At 33.8% G+C, this 13,377-nt stretch overlaps 2 long non-coding RNA genes across 3 annotated transcripts in view; one reads left to right on the forward strand and one right to left on the reverse strand.

Moving 5' to 3' along the window:
• LOC148045362 (uncharacterized) overlaps positions 1-13,377 on the reverse strand; it is a 211,304-nt gene that overhangs the window by 166,162 nt on the left and 31,765 nt on the right. The window lies entirely within an intron of this gene.
• LOC148045363 (uncharacterized) overlaps positions 1-13,377 on the forward strand; it is a 44,097-nt gene that overhangs the window by 411 nt on the left and 30,309 nt on the right. The window lies entirely within an intron of this gene.

Here is a 13,377-nt window from a genome sequence, read left to right on the forward strand (position 1 = left end):
TTTTATATGTTTATATGTTTTTATATGTTTGTTTTAATTCTAGCTTTTCAAATGGATATTGGACTGCAGAGGTCATTTTAAAATTCTTACTGCAGTTTCATTTAAACGAATACAAGACAGGCAAAATGGACCACATCTTTTCTAAAGGAAAAGAACAGCTTCTTCTCCATAACTCATTTTAACATCTTAAGCTAATTTAAAAATATCAAATAGAATGCCACAGTCTAGATTTCTACCACTTGAAATAATAAATTATATTAATTATGAGCTATACTTTCTAATTATTCTGTCATTGCATTGTGTGAATGATGGATTTATAAAGTTTACTGGGAGGGAAAAAAAGAAAGAAAAGTTAACAAGATTAAGCATCCATATGCCGAGGAGAAGAAAAAAAAGAAAACACCAAACAGTGTAAGCCACAATAGAGCTTAATTATATTTTCATTCATTCAAGATCAAAACACATAATATGATTCATTATACGAGAAAGTGCAGAGGTTCTTTATTTACTGCGTTGGTGGCAGATTCAAACTTTTTTTTATTACTGTTTATCTCAGATCTTTCCTGCTAGAAGCATCTTTTTTCAATATTTTTCTGATTCAGGAATAATCTGCATTATGTTACAGATTATATATGTTTCTTTAAATACAACTATGTATCCCCACTTAGACATTTAATTTTGGGAAGAAATGTTCTCTAAGACTAAAAATGGCAACTAAAAACAATCTTGTGCTAAACATTTCAAGATTTCTGAAGTTCAAAAGCTTTTGCAGTATATAATTACAATTTTAAGAATAAATGTTCAGTAACAACCACTTCTACAAGAGCCAAAGAATGTGTCTAGCTGCATAAAACAAAATATTAATCATTGTGTTGTAATGGAATAGATATGAAGATGATAAATTGCTATATAGAGGACAGTTTGATATGGGAAATATAATATTTCTATGAAACTAAGATTACCTTTCTCATTTTGTTAATCTTAAAAAGGGAAGTTTGTATCTTAAGCTATTATAAAAATGGATCTAGATATAGAGGGAGTCTAACATTGCTCTATGAACTGCTGTGCAAGCACTAATGATATTCTACAGCACCTTGTATTAATATATATTTTGAGACAGTGCAAAACTGTAACTCATTGCACAAATGAAAGTGTATGTCTGTATTCTGGTTCCATTAACAAAAGTAAAAATCTTGTGGAAAATTGCACATAGAAAAGACCATATAGACAACTTAGGATCCAACCTACATCTAAATGTCTATAAACATTGCTTACATATCTGAAATAGTACTCCCAAAGGTTTAATATTTAATATCTGTTTGAAATTCCAAATAAAATAGTGATCCAAAATATTGAAAACATCTTGCCTTTACCTGTTATTTTTCTACAACTCTAGTTTGCTGATTCTGTAGCCAAATCTATTAATAACCTAAATTAAATAAGCTGGCTGAGAGGGTTTTTAAAAATGTTTACTTCGTGATTCTGAAATTTTCACAGTTGACTAAAGAAATGTGCCATGTGATAAAATAGTATATGTAATTCTAGACAGCCAACATAAAAGATAAACTATGAACATAAAACACATAAAACATGGCAGACGAAGGCAAAACCCAATATGTTCAACCGCCCAAACTATTTGATGAAACTAGATGATCTTACCCAACATCCTTGCCCAGTGCCCAGAGGAATATCTAATTTTTTAAACTTTTACAAAGTCATGCACATCCAAATCTTAGGACATATGGTATTCAACATGCAGGCACCATGTGAAAGAAGGCATGCCTCCAGAGATTGTTTTGCAAGATGGACTTTACATATTGTTTTACAAGATGGACTTCACATATTTCTTTTGAATGGGTTCCATCACTTGGAAACCTGAGAGACATAGGGAAACAAAAGCCCGCACCTTTGTCAGATCTCATGGGATAAACAGACACAATTAGAGTAGGTGGTTCCATAAATAATCAGGTTCTTTACAATAAAGTGCTTTATAAATGACAATCAACTTATTGAATTGCATTAGAAGCCTATAGGGAACCTGACAAATAGTATTGGCACTTGCACTCATTGTTATCCACATCCCTGATTCTGGATCAGTTATAATTTCTGGAGTTGACTGAGGCATCCATGATTGTGAGAAGGGCCTGCAATTACCACATAAAAATCGTTCACAGATCCCATTCAGCAAGAGATATTAGGCCCCCCAAATAGTATATCAGTAGGAACTCGGAGAGTTAAACCTTATCCAGAATTAAATATGATTAAGGTATAATTAAATATACCTTCCAAACTCAAGGGGCCCTAACACCTGCAACTACTCAATTTTGCTTGGTTGAGTTGAAGCCTATCATCTTTCTCCAAAAGAATATTGATGCCATCATATGATCACTCTAGGGTAGTTATAACAAAGTATTATCAATGGAGTGATGATACTTAACTGTTTGATGATGTATGACCTCACTCAGGCAGCAGCTGCATATAGGTGTCAAATAGAAGCAGAGAGAATGTAGCATCTCAAGGAACCATGTAAAGCATGGAGGTCCAATCTTTTGACTTGCCTGGATCACAATTTTCTTGGATTGCGTATGTATGTATGTATGTATGTATGTATGTATGTATGTATGTATGTATGTATGTATGTATTTATTTATTTATTTAAAGTCACAACCCCTGGTATGCCCAAACATGGGAGGAAGTCTACAGCTTCCATTCTCTGTCTATCGGCTCGTCACAAGAGACCATCCAGACAGAAACCGAATATTTTTACTGTTTTACTGTTGTGACTTTAAATACATACCTATTTCCCTGGCTCAGCTGATAAGGAGGAGAACCTTGTGGTTTAATGGTTAACACATCTGCCTAAGATGTAATACAGCACAGGTTCTAATCCCAGTAAGGGTATGGCTAGCTGATGAGAGCTAAATAGCTTGAAATAGATCTATGCTAGTCTCCCTTTATTTATTTATCAGCACAAATACAACACACATATATATATTGTAGTAAATGCATATAAATCAGATAATAGTTAAAAGTTTATGATCTTATTGGGTCTCATTAGTTGTCCAGAGCCACATGTGATTCGTGGGTTCTGAGTTGGCTGTTTATGCCTGCTGTAAAGCCTAAACATTAACATTTATTAATATGTAATAATATATGAAATGTATTTTATTAAAAAGAAATAAAATTTGCAAAGAGGAATAAGTTTTGTTGTTGTTGCTGCTGTTGTAATGCTATTGTTCCAACTCTGTCGAATGTGATTTCCTTTCAGGAACATAAACATTCAGTTTATTTGTTCTATTGTTCTTTAATGAAAGTCTTCTTTTCTAAGCATCATGGAGTCTATTGAAATGCCGTTAGTTTCTTCATGCATCTTGATTTCTGTAGGAAAGTAATTCTGCAATATTGCCAGTGATACACTTTCCACTATTGGAAATAAGGAACTAGTATATTCTTTGGCAATATACTGTAGCTCTGAAGGACATTTTTGGAAGCATTATACTATTGCTAATGGTTCATAATCCTATACTTTGTTCTGTTTTATATTTACTTTGTGGACATTTATAAAATACTCAAGGAATGTAAAATTATCTGTTCTTTTAGCAAAACTATACCATGGATTTTTTTAATGAAAGCAGAGTTTTTAAAATAAACTTTGATAAAGCAGGGATGTCAATACTCAATAGAGACTCTCTGTATCTATTTGCCTCTAGTCAAAAATCTGCACATAAACCATTTATTCCCAAAGATGAATAAAATCCCCAAATATTTCTGAAAGTTCCGCTCAAAAAAAGCATAGATTGAGATGTTTTGTGATTTTTAAAATATGTACATAGAGGTGTAAGAAAGAAATTATGACAATGAAATTCACATTTTTAAATTCTGAGTGGAGGGAATTTGCATTAGATCAGGATACCAAGACATTTGCCTAAAGAAGGTACATCATGGAAATTGCAGTGGGACATCACACACATTGGAGAAGAAGTTAGGATTATCAAAAGCATAAAATATTGAGGAAAATAGAAAATAATAAAATAGATTCAGATCTTTTTTAAAAATGAATTTATTTAAAATACAGATTGGATTTTCTAAATCAGCAGAGCAGAATGCTTTCTAATTCAGACAATACGATGTACAATGTACTTGATTTATTATCACTTCTATTGGTCCTCTTATCACTGAGGCTGAATAAGAATAATATATGGAATGTCCAGAATCTTATACAGAACAAATATGCTTAGTTTTTTTTTAAGCAAAATCATCTTAGGAGAATTTAGATTTACCATGTGCATTCACTGTTTACACAGTGTAAAGGATTTTAAAATAAATATGCATACAGTAGAATATAAATTTCCCCTGGACCTATAGTTGCACCCAATTTATACTTTACAGAAATGTTAATGTAGAAACTTCAGGATAAACTATTTTTCACAATGATTCTTACATATTTACTGCACTAGTTGGCATTCCAATCTTGAGTTTATGAATAAGCCTTAATGCATATCTTTAGCCAAGTTTATATATTAACTAGTCTGCTGGAATCAAATAATATATCAGCTTCATTGAATTCGAGAAATATAGTGGCTATTTGATGTCTTAGTTGGTATGTCGTTTGGATTTATGTAGCCAAATATGTTTTTAAAAACAAAGATATTAGATCTTAGAAAAACTATTTTTCCTAAAGCACAAGGAATAATTAGAGATGCATGTCAGAAGAAGCAAGAATCAACCATTTCCTTTAGAAGTATGTCAATTTTTTTTAAAAAAATCCTTATAAATTTATTTATTTGCTTTAAATTATTTGTATTTACTGTGCAATAGGAAAAGCAGGATTATCTTTTCCCAAAGGAAATTAAAGAAGTATGACAGCAAAATTTCTTCATGTGAATCTTGCCTAATTTTCTGTAGGTTGATCAAGATCTGCATACAGAGAGTTCTGTAGATTAATATGGATACATTATATATAATAAATGGACACAGATCACAACTATTTGCACAGATAACAACCATTTGCAATACTCTAACCATAAATAGTGCTTCAATAATGAAATTTACATTACGATGAAAGACATTTGATAAATTCTGTGTGAGCATTTATTTTGTACTAATGGTTGTGGGCATTTGTAATAGCAGTCATTTTGTAAGAATCACAGCAAGTTTAATGCAACAATTTTTAGATCAGATTCATAAATAGAATGATGAACAAATGATAATTAAGTTATTCACTCAATTAATGCTGAAAATATCAATAGTCTAGAACATGTGGTTCTCAACCTTCCCAATGCCTCAACCCTTTAATACATTTCCTCATGTTGTGGTGACCCCCAACCATAAAATTGGTGTCTCGGTTCCTAAGACCATCAAAAATATGTGTATTCCGATGGTCTTAGGCGACCCCTGTGAAAGGGTCATTTGACCCCCAAAAGGGTCCCGACCCACAGGTTGAGAACCACTGGTCTAGAACAAGGGTGTCAAACTCAAGGCCTGCGGGCCGGATCTGGCCCATGGGGTGCTTAGATCTGGCCGGTGGGCTGGCCTGGAAACAGCCAGTGGTGCTTCTGCCATGAAAACAGAGCTTGGGGGCATGGCCGTATGCAGGCCCCATGCCCCATTTTTGGCTGTGATGCCCTCTTACATCCCTCTGCCAGGAAAACAAAGCTCAGCCCACCACCCCCTATCTGAGATCTATCAAAACAAACTAAAAATAAAAGGAGAAATGTTTCCACTTTTGCATTTGAGCATGCAAGAAGGGACAGGAAAGAAGAAATGGAAAGAGGAAAGACAAAGAAAAATAAGGAAAGATGGGAAAGAAGAAGAAAGGAGAATGAAAAGGGAAGAAAAAAGAAGACAAGGATGTATGTATGGGTGGGTGGATGGATGGATGGATGGAAGGAAGAAAGGAAGGAAGGAGATTATAATGAGAGTGAGTGAGTCCTGCCTTAGCACTTGGTCACCACAGGTGCACCTGATACGAGTCCTGTGTTATGCCCACAATGGCCATGCCCACCATGCCCATCTCAAGAGGTGGGTCCCTACCGGTTCCTACCGGTTTGGACCAAACTCAGCCTGCCATGCCCGCGAACCAGTTCTTTTGGTGGTGGCATCTTCTTTTTTGTTTCTGCGCATACGCAGAAGCAATTTTTTTAGTACTGTGTAGTGTGCATCAAACATGCGCGAGTGCAAAGCACGTCCCTGAGCGAACCAGCAGTAGCAGCAGCCAGAACCCACCCCTGCCCACCGCCACACATCCCCAGCCCTCCAAGGTCAAACACAACCCTGATGCTACCCTCAATGAAATTAAGTTTGACACCCCTGATCTAAAACAATGAAGTTTAATCATAGAGACCTATACTTCTTAAATGACCTTAATAGAAACTTCATCCATTATTTGGCCATATTCATTGTCACATATTCTGATTTTTTTTTAAAAAAAAGGCTATATTTTTCTCAAGGAACGCTTACCATAAGAAATGGTGTTAAATCATTTTTTTAAAAAAGGACTGAAAACAGAACATCTATTTTCACTTAGTTACCTTATGCAATTCTGACTAATCTGTTATACTTTGGAAGTTAATCAAATGTAAAACGTCTACAATCATTTGAAAACCACAGTACCTGCTGTGGCAAATTGTCAACCATTTCATCCATACCGACTAATAACCCCCACATTACTATACAGATCAGTATAATAATCATAAACTTGTTTGCTTATGAACAGCTTTGTTCAACTATTCATAATAAAGCAAATCTATGCAAGCAGTCTACAATCTAACAAGACACAAAAGTTGTTCACTGTGCAGGAGTCAATTTATTTCATTAAAAAATAATAATATTAAACATTAAATATCCGTGAGTGGAAATGAAAATGCTTGCTGATTTAACAATTGACCATTGTCTAAAAGACTGATCCAAAGAGTTAGTTCCTTCCTTCCTTCCTTCCTTCCTTCCTTCCTTCCTTCCTTCCTTCCTTCTTTCCTTCTTTCCTTCCTTCCCATCCATCCATCCATCCATCCATCCATCCATCCATCCTCTGTCTGTATTAAAAGAAGGATTTGCAGGACCATATAGCCAATAGAACTCTTATATTCCAAATAGACTTTTACAATTGATAAGTATTTTGAATGAAGAGAGGCAAACAACCTTATATGGACAACCCAATCAATCTTTGAAGATATACTTTCTGTGTCTCCTGCCTTCTTATTAATCTCCTAAACATATCTTTTAAAGAAATATATCTCTTACATCTATTCAAACAGCCCAATTTATTCTGCCATGCCAAAGCATGCATTTAGAAGCACATTCTATATGTATTGCCCTATGGTGAATCACAACAATCAGTAATAATATTCAGAACAATTTATTCTATATGCAAAAGAATAGCTTCCTCCAATTTAGAAGTGAGTTTACAATTTTGTTTCTGCAGATTAATTCCACTATATTTGAAAGATAGGGTTAGGGAATAGGATAGCAGTATTTGGATCATACTGAATACTTTAAGGTTTAATTAAACTACTGGGGTTGCTTTCCCTTTTAAAATAATTGGAATTAAATTAAAAGTGATTTAATTTTACCTAATCATCTCTTATATGAAAACATCTTACACCTACATTGTGTAAATATACAATTTATATAAATATAATCAGATATCAGATTATGTAAGTATAATCAGATATAGATTTAATCATAATTAAACTGGTACAGAGATGATGATTGGAAATAATTATAAATTTTTCTTGTTCCAAGTTTCTTTCTTTGGATGTTCCTTTGAACATTTCCTACAGATCAGAGGTGGTATTCAGCAAGTTCTGACCAGTTCTGGAGAACTGGTAATGGAAATTTTGAGTAGTTCGGAGAACTGGTAAATATCACCTCTGACTGGCCTTGCCCCCATGTATTCTGTGCCTCCCGAGTCCCGGGTGATTGGGAGGAAATGGGGATTTTGTAGTAACCTTCCCCTGGAGTGGGGAGGGAATGGAGATTTTACAGTATCCTCCCCCTGCCACGCCCACCAAGCCACGCCCACAGAACTAGTAGTAAAAAAATTTGAATCCCACCACTGCTACAGATGTTATCAGCTTCTTCCACAAGGGCGGTATCCAGCTTTTTCTGATCATTTCCTTTATATTTGCCCTTACCTTGGATTGCTGTTTTGGTGTGCCTTCCTCATCATTCCAGAAAATCATCAGCTGCCTGTGGGCAATGAAAAACTCACTGAGGTTGTCTTCATTGATGTGAGATGTGGGCAAAAGGCATTTTTCAAGAGGCCTCAAGGGACGTTCAAACTGCTGCCATCATGAGAGATTAAGCTCTCATTCTTTAGAGTCTGCTCAGTGTCTGATTATTGGTAGAAAATTTTTGATTCTGAAGAATGTGAGCATGCCATTTTTTTTCTTCCAAGGTTGAGCAGAATCGGAATAGAGCTGGCCAGATGCCAAACCTTGTCCTTCTGCCTCTTCTATAGCCAAACTTCTATAGCATTGAATTCAGGAATGATAACTGAAAGCTCCTCCAGCATATAGTTGGACATTATAAATATAGCACTGCTCCATTGGATTCTTATAATATTGTCCACCAAGGAGCCTTAGCACGCACTGTATCATTACAACTACCGTATGTCTGTTCTGTCATCTGTGGCTATAAAGTATGTGTGTGTGTGTGGGTGGGGGAGGCACATGAGAGTTGATAGACTACTTGTCAAGTTTCTTTTCTAATAGCAATTTGACAAAGCTGAAAATAAATTAGGAGTCTCTCCTTGAAATCTAGCTTTCCTTTCTTAGCCCTCTATCTTTGTGTCTGTTCACTTCAGTAATATTCCATAAAATAATGGTGAATTTTCAAAGTTATTATAATGGTTACAGATAGATAACATACATAAAGCACTTAGAGTACCTAAAATCATCAGACAACAGTTTATTATTTATTTATGTAACCTACTGGCTCCTTAGAGCTGAAACCATTGTTACTATATCATTAATTTAAAGGGGATATCAGTTGCCCAATTATAAATAAAGAAACTGATGTTTTTATCAATAAAAATTTTTGTTGATTGAGTTTAGAATTTTTTAGTTTCAATAGTTTATTTTTTTCTACAAATTTTTGAAATATTCTCTTTTACGTTAATACTAGGGATCAAAAGATACAGCAGTTTTCAAAATACTTTAGTGAAAAGCACAAGCCATATGGAACCAATGAAGAAAATATAATGTTTTAAACGTAACATTTTTTACCTACTTCCTCCCTGGGGATGATATTGAAAAATAACCAATGGCTTGAACATATGGCTTGATCATATGCTTCCTTTCACCATTGGGTTTCAGATTTGCGAGGAGGGTTGGCATATCTGGTTGGCAGGCTTGGTTCCTTCAGAAAAGATTGCTTTTACCACTGTCTTTGGTTGAACTTTAGACACAATCCATCTTTTCTGCATAAGACTCTGAAGAATTACTATTGACTTTTCTGGACTGACATGAAAAGCATGGAAAGTTATTAAGTGTGGCCTATCTTGGGCACGTTAAAAAAAGCTAAAATAATTTGCTATGTAGCTGAAGTCCACAATGTAAGAGTAATAATTAATCTGAATACCATTTTTAAGGGAAAAATCAATCTAAGTAATATAGAAGATTTAATATTTTGCTTACTCTAATGCATTTTGTATTCACTGAGAGTTAAAAGTATTTACATATTATTCCAAATCACAGTTTGTTTAACTGTGGATTAATGAGTAAGCCAGATTGATATGATTCACACATCATAGGAAAACTTAAATTATAATTAATAAATTACAACATCTGATCTGTACACCTCTTTAAACAAAAAACAAATGAATCAGATTTATATTTAATGTGATCTCTAAATCAGGCTACAAAATGTCTTTCCCCTCAACTATAGTGGAAATATGAAAAATAGTTTTTTTATTAAGCAATTTTTTTGTACTGTGTACAAGACTACAGTAATTAATAATAAGAAAAGCAAAATGGTGATGAATCAATTGAAGAAAGCAAGTCCTTGACCAATAAAGCTATCAGACTCCCCATATTAGCCAATTAAAAGCAGTTTGAGATTAAAATCAGCTTGTTTAAAAAAGAAAGTATTGTCCAAATAATTTAAAATACTATTCTGTTGGTAGAGGTTTCTAACATTTGCATTAGTGAATACAATGCAAAATCTTATCTTACAAAGATAAGATTTTGATGCCTGATTTTCATGTTATTTGGGATTTTTAATATGCAATTCTTTTACCATGTTTCAGAAAATTAATGTACAGTAGATTTTGCCTTATTATTTTTCTTACCCACTTGCTTTTAATTTATTGTATGACTGTGACATTTGACTATTTTATAATGAGAGACTTATAATACTTTATAACTTTGTAATTCTGAGCTCCTTAATAAATGAAATAATTTGCAAAATTAGTGAACGGGATTGTCTATCATTATTTTAATGGCTTTTTCATAAATATTAGTACTGTTATAATCCATAATTTCAGATGTTTAAAAACATCTTCATAAGAACACCATATAATACTACCATATATGCATGTCAGATATACATTTGTTTAATCTAAGGCTTATTCTCTGATATACAATTTGTTTCAGAAAATATTAACATTCAGTAGAAATTAGTATGGGCCTTTATCATTGTATAATGTGTGTATATCATTTATACATTCAGTTGCCAGTAATGGTAACTGAGTTTATACATGGAGATATAAATAACCCATCCCAAAGAATACAGTATCTCCTTGATGTCAATGAAAGCAAATGATGTTTTCTCAATAAAAAAAAATGAAAATTTCTAAAAGGTAAAAGGGAAGGGAAAGATGACAAATAAGAATGAGAAAAGATTTCAGAACTTTTGAAAAGAGAAGTAACAACTATTATCTATTTCAAGAAGAAAATGATTGATTTTATTCACGGGCTCTCAATGTATTTGTTTCCACCCAGCAGCCCCATCATTCACAAAATTCTTAGTCCCAGCACCACAGTCACAGTCTAGAAGGTTAGAAACTCTTTCCAATTCATCTAATTAGTGGGGACTATGGTTCACTAGTATGGCTCTAACTGAGGTTTCAAGCCTCCAGGAGTTTTATTTATTGCTATGACACCGAAATGGTTCCACTGTTAGCATTACAAAACTTTCATTTTATTGCATGTTATTTATTTCTAGAGCCAATTACTATTCATTTTTCTATTTTTAAACTGCCATGTGTTAATGCTTTAATTGTGTGGCATATAAATAAACAAAATCAACCAACCAATCCAGGTGGAGAGAAAAGTTTTTTGTTGCTGCACATTGGACATCAACGAAGCAACATTGATTTCATTCTCCGAATTTTAACAAATTAATGAAAACTCCCCTCAGTACTGCACTTGGAATTTGCATGTATAGTTTACAGTATCAATAGCATAAGCCCCTCACCAATCAGATGAAAGGTTGTTGTTCTTTGTCTTTAGCGGTAAAAGGGGGGATCCACAAAGAAACTGTGGCTTTGACCGCCTGCAACCCACCACTGCTTCGACCCAAGTACTCCCTTCACCTTGCACAATCAAACTATCCAGTCCAGAAGGAACATGAGTGGTTTTACTGGTATGCTGTTTCCCCTCCACCCCTGCCTAAATTCAATTAGCAGAAAAGTTCAATCATAGCACCTAGTATAATCCAGAAGACTTAAAACAATGCTGCTGAGAATGGCACATTTTACCCCTATATCATGAAATAATTTAAAAAAAAAACAATAGTTTTTTTTTTACTTCCAAGCATTCAATTTTAAGCTTTGATTGTTTTGAATCAAAATGTTTTATGTACAATTCATACTTGATGAATTTTGTATTAATGTTGATACTTATGCAAATATAGCCTTCTGGACTAAGTTGATATTGGCAATACTTTTGTGCTACTATTTTTATTATTTTATACTAACCAGAACAATACTTGGATATAATCTGGAAATACATTCTGTACACAGAAATACACGAGATGTTTATGCTTATCTCCTTACTGTATCTAGAACCATACATGTACCCACACAACAGTGCTGCATGTATAATTTCCATTTGTTTGATCTATAGATGCAGCAAGGGTAACATGTATGGTTCAAGATAGAAGACGATGTATGTGTTGACTAAACAGAGATCCTTGATAATCTCCAGAAAGATAAGGCAGTTACTGAGTGTGAAACATGCTGCTTTTTCCTCAGTTAGAATGTTATCAAATAGTTATTCCAGGACGTTGTAAGTCACAGCAAGAATGAGTGTCTGCTAGTCAAAAGATGAAATTATTGGCAAAAAGATGTCAATTTTTAAAATATAAAAATATATATTTTCAAGGTAAGTTTTTTTCTTCACTACTAATGCTCATTCCTCTTTTATTTTAACTGCAGAATTGTGTAAATAGTTGCTGAGGCCTTAGAATCAGATGACAATGCTGTTTCATTGTTTCCAATCTTTATAAAGTAGTATTTACAAGTTTTATCAATCTATATTCACAGAATTGTTTTCCCTAAAGATTTCTTAAAGGAAAAATAGATATGCTTCAAGTATTTGAAATAGAATTGCTGCTTCCAGCAATTCCTATATATGTATTCTGCCAATAAAATCATGCTATCTTTTGTTTTAATGATCTGCCACTGAACAAACTATATTTCTGGCAAGATCGGTTTCTTTTTCTCTCAAGGGAATAGAATGGAACTGCTTGCAACGTGAATAATGCTGACAAACATGCACAAAGGGAATATCATACTGAATGTGCTTTTTTCTCTTACAAATTCTGTTCCGGATTGTATGGCATATTTATTTTAATTAATGGAACCCATACCTTAAAAATGTTAAATGTCCAAATGAACATAAGAATAGCTTTGTTGGATTAGGACAAGAGCCATCTAGACTGGCTTACTTGGATTATACAAGCCAACCAGAGACATCTCAGAAACTGTCAAGATAGGCTATAACAGTGATAGTTCTTCCACTATTGCTCTACAACAACTGAAACATGCTTCCCATAATAATGGTCAATAATAGCCTGTAAATTGATGGGCAAATATGCTATAAAGAACTTCTTAGTTGTACAAATAGAATTTTACTGACCTTGTACTGCAAAAATAAGATTATGCGTAAATCCATATTATATTTAAGTGAAACAAGGATTTGCTTGTTTATTTAGATACAGCAAAGAAGGTTTTTAAACAATAAAATAAAATAAAAAAGCATTAACAAAATGGCATGGCATGGAGCTGAGTTATTTGAAAGACCTTTTCTCTCGGATTTTGTCTACTCAATTCATCAGATATGATGGGAAAGTCAAACTACAAGTCTTTCCTGTTATGGTGGTCCCGTCCCCCCCAACCCAGGATTAGATTCGCTCTAAATCTAATGGATTTTCAGA

This window comes from Thamnophis sirtalis, unplaced genomic scaffold (genome assembly GCF_051295495.1).
Source record: "Thamnophis sirtalis isolate CommonGarterSnake01/CBP01778 unplaced genomic scaffold, rThaSir2_p1.2 scaffold_5, whole genome shotgun sequence".
Taxonomy (NCBI): Eukaryota; Metazoa; Chordata; class Lepidosauria; order Squamata; family Natricidae; genus Thamnophis; species Thamnophis sirtalis.